Below are 3,724 nucleotides of genomic sequence, written 5' to 3' on the forward strand. Positions count from 1 at the left end.
TCCCTGATGGCTCAGACGGTAAAGCGTCTGCCTACAATGCAGGAGACCCAGGTTCAATCCCTGGGTCAGGAAGATCCCCTGGAGAAGGAAATGGCAACCCACTCCAGTACTCTTGCCTGGAAAATCCCATGGACAGAGGATCCTGGTAGGCTACAGTCCATGGGGTCGCAAAGAGTCGGACACGACTGAGTGACTTCACTTCAATACGTGTTTACCTTGAGACGGAAACTGGATCCCGTCCCTGTTGTTTCTTGATTGCTCTGCTCGTCGCTGAGTACCCTTCCTTCCCTGATTGGCAACTGCTTGAACCTGCATTTGGAACTCATGGAGACTGAAGCCTGTTCCCTATAAACAAGAAAACGGGACAGAAATGCTTTCATGCCCAGGAAACCCACAAGACCCAGCTCAATTTCAGTGTCCAGATTTTACTGGGGCTGGGTCACATCTTTGAAGGTTGAGCTGATAACTCTCTGGCCCATGCTCACCCCACCCCCGTGGTATATTTTTCTCTATCCATTTACTTTTTTTTTTTTAGTTGGAGGCTAATTACTTCACAACATTTCAGTGGGTTTTGTCATACATTGATATGAATCAGCCATAGAGTTACACGTATTCCCCATCCCGATCCCCCCTCCCACCTCCCTCTCCACCCGATTCCTCTGGGTCTTCCCAGTGCACCAGGCCCAAGCACTTGTCTCATGCATCCCACCTGGGCTGGTGATCTGTTTCACCATAGATAGTATACATGCTGTTCTTTTGCAATATCCCACCCTCACATTCTCCACAGAGTTCAAAAGTCTGTTCTGTACTTCTGTGTCTCTTTTTCTGTTTTGCATATAGGGTTATCGTTACCATCTTTCTAAATTCCATATATATGTGTTAGTATGCTGTAATGTTCTTTATCTTTCTGGCTTACTTCACTCTGTATAATGGGCTCCAGTTTCATCCATCTCATTAGAACTGATTCAAATGAATTCTTTTTAATGGCTGAGTAATATTCCATGGTGTATATGTACCACAGCTTCCTTATCCATTCGTCTGCTGATGGGCATCTAGGTTGCTTCCATGTCCTGGCTATTATAAACAGTGCTGCGATGAACATTGGGGTGCACGTGTCTCTTTCAGATCTGGTTTCCTCAGTGTGTATGCCCAGAAGTGGGATTGCTGGGTCATATGGCAGTTCTATTTCCAGTTTTTTAAGGATGGCTGCTTTCCAAAAGTCTACAAGCAATAAATGCTGGAGAGGGTGTGGAGAAAAGGGAACCCTCTTACACTGTTGGTGGGAATGCAAACTAGTACAGCCACTATGGAAAACAGTGTGGAGATTTCTATCCATTTACTTTTAATCTATATGTCTTCATCATTAAAATGGGTTTCTTGTAGAATACATAGAGTTGGGTCTCGTTTTTTGTTCTATTCTGACAATATCTTTTCTCTTCCAGTTTTATGGAGGTGTTACTGACAAAAATTATGTATATTTAACGTATTTAAGATGTTTTGATATGTGTGTACCTTGTGAAATGTTTACCATAATCAAGCTAATTAATATATCCATTACCTGACAGTGACCTTTTTTTTTTAATGTGTAATGAAAACACTTTAAATTGACTCTCTTAACAAATTTCAAATATAATACATTATTATTAACTATAGTCACCATACTTTACATTAAGTCTCCAGAACATATTCATTTTATAACTGGAGTTTTGTACCCTTTGACCAACATTTCCCCTTTTCCCCATCCCCCAGTCCCTGGTAAATATTCTACTCTCTCTTACTATGAGTTTAACTTTATTATTCTGTAAATTCCATGAATAAATGAGATCACATAAATATATGTCACATTTTTTGTTCATCCGTTAATGGACATTTGTTTCTGTATCTTAGCTACTTTGAATAATGCAGCCTTGAGTGTGGGAGTGTAAATATCTCTTTGAGTAGTGATTTTGTTTCCTTTGGATATATTTCTAGAAGTGGAGTCGCTGGATCATATGGTAGCCCTATTTTTAATTTTTTGACTTTGTGATAATAGCCATCCTAACGGGTATAAAATGTTACCTCATGATTTTGATATGCAATTCCTTGATAGTTTGTGACGTTGAATATCTTTTCATATACCATTGGCCGTTGGTACATCTTCTTTGGTGAGATGTCTATTCAACTCCTTTGCCCGTTTTAAAATTATTTGCTTTTTTTTTTTACTAATGATGTATGAATTCCTTATATATTTGGGATTTAATCCCTTATTGAATATATGGTTTGCAAATATGTTCTCCCATTCCATAGCTGCCTTTTCATTTCATTTACTGTGATTGTTTCATTTACTGTGCAAAATTTTTTAGTTTGATATAGCACCACTTGTTTATTTTTACTTTTATTGCTTATGTAAAATCTTTTAATTGGTACATTTAGACAATTAGCATTCAAAGTGATTACTAATATGCTGCTAATAAGGGCTTCCCTGGTGGCTCAGTGGGTGAAGAATCTGCCTGCAGTGCAGGAGACCTCTGTTCGATCCCTGGGTTGGGAAGATCCCCTGGAGTAGGAAATGGCAACCCACTCCAGTATTCTTGCATGGAGAATTCCATGGACAGAGGAAGAATCCTGGCGGGCTACAGTCCATGGGGTCACAAAGAGTTGGGCATAACGGAGCGACTTAGCACATAGCACAGTACAATATGCTGCTATGTACTAAGTTGCGCCTGACTCTGAGACCCCATGGACAGTATTTAGGCTCCTCTGTCCATGGGATTTCCCAGGTAAGAAATCTTAAGTAGGTCGCCTTTTCCATCTACAGGGGATCCTCCCCTCATAGGGAATCGAACCAGTGTCTCCTGCTTGACAGGTGGTTTTTTTTTTACCACTGAGCCACCTGGAAAACCTGATTACTGAGATAGTTGGACTGCCATCTGCCATATCCATTACCACTTGCTATTGTTTGTCCCTGTGTCCTACTTTTGTCTTCCACTCCTATTTTGCCTTTTGTGGTTTTAATTAGCATATCAGTTATACAGTCAGTCTTCCTTATCCAAGGTTTGCACATTCAAGGGTTCAACCAATTGCAGGCCAAAATTATTCAAAGATAGAAGGCATATAGCAGGGTAGAAAACAGAAATATTCTCCAAGTCTTTCTGAGTTTTCTAACTCAGACGCTCAAGTTCTTAAGAGAACTGATTGGATTTGGGTCATAGTAAGAATATGACTGGGCTTCCCAGGTGGCGCTAGTAGTAAAGGATCTGCCTGCTAATACAGGATATGCAAGAAAAACAGGTTCCATCCCTGGGTCAGGAAGATCCCCTGGAGGAGGAAATGGCAATCCACTCTAGTATTCTTGCCTGGAGAATACCATGGACAGAGGAGCCTGGTGGGCCACAGTCCATGGGGTCACAAGGAGTCGGACAAGACTGAGCGATTAAGGACAGAAAGTGTGGTAAGGAAACATGAAGAGATTTTCTTCAGACTTCATGGCTAATGGCAGGGGCCTGGGGAGGATGTGGAGAGAGAAAGAATGAAAGGTCCGTGGGCAGAGAAGACCATTCCCTGCGTCTAGACAGCACTACTTTGTGGTCTACATTATGCTCAGAGGAATGACACCAAGCTGTGTCCAGGCAGATGGGACCTGTGTGGCCAAGCAGGCTTCCGTCTTCTGTCCAAGAAGAACTTTAGAAGGAGCAGAGAATCTCCAGTTCTAAAGAGACTCTAAGCTTAGGGAAAAGTGCTCATC

At 41.5% G+C, this 3,724-nt stretch overlaps 1 non-coding gene across 1 annotated transcript; it reads left to right on the forward strand.

The window, feature by feature from the left end:
- On the forward strand, window positions 1–73 carry TRNAC-ACA. Its single transcript has one exon. It is a non-coding gene; the product is annotated as a tRNA-Cys (tRNA).
- The last annotated feature ends 3,651 nt before the right edge of the window (window positions 74–3,724 follow it).

Source organism: Cervus canadensis, chromosome 7 (genome assembly GCF_019320065.1).
Source record: "Cervus canadensis isolate Bull #8, Minnesota chromosome 7, ASM1932006v1, whole genome shotgun sequence".
In the NCBI taxonomy this organism is placed as follows: domain Eukaryota; kingdom Metazoa; phylum Chordata; class Mammalia; order Artiodactyla; family Cervidae; genus Cervus; species Cervus canadensis.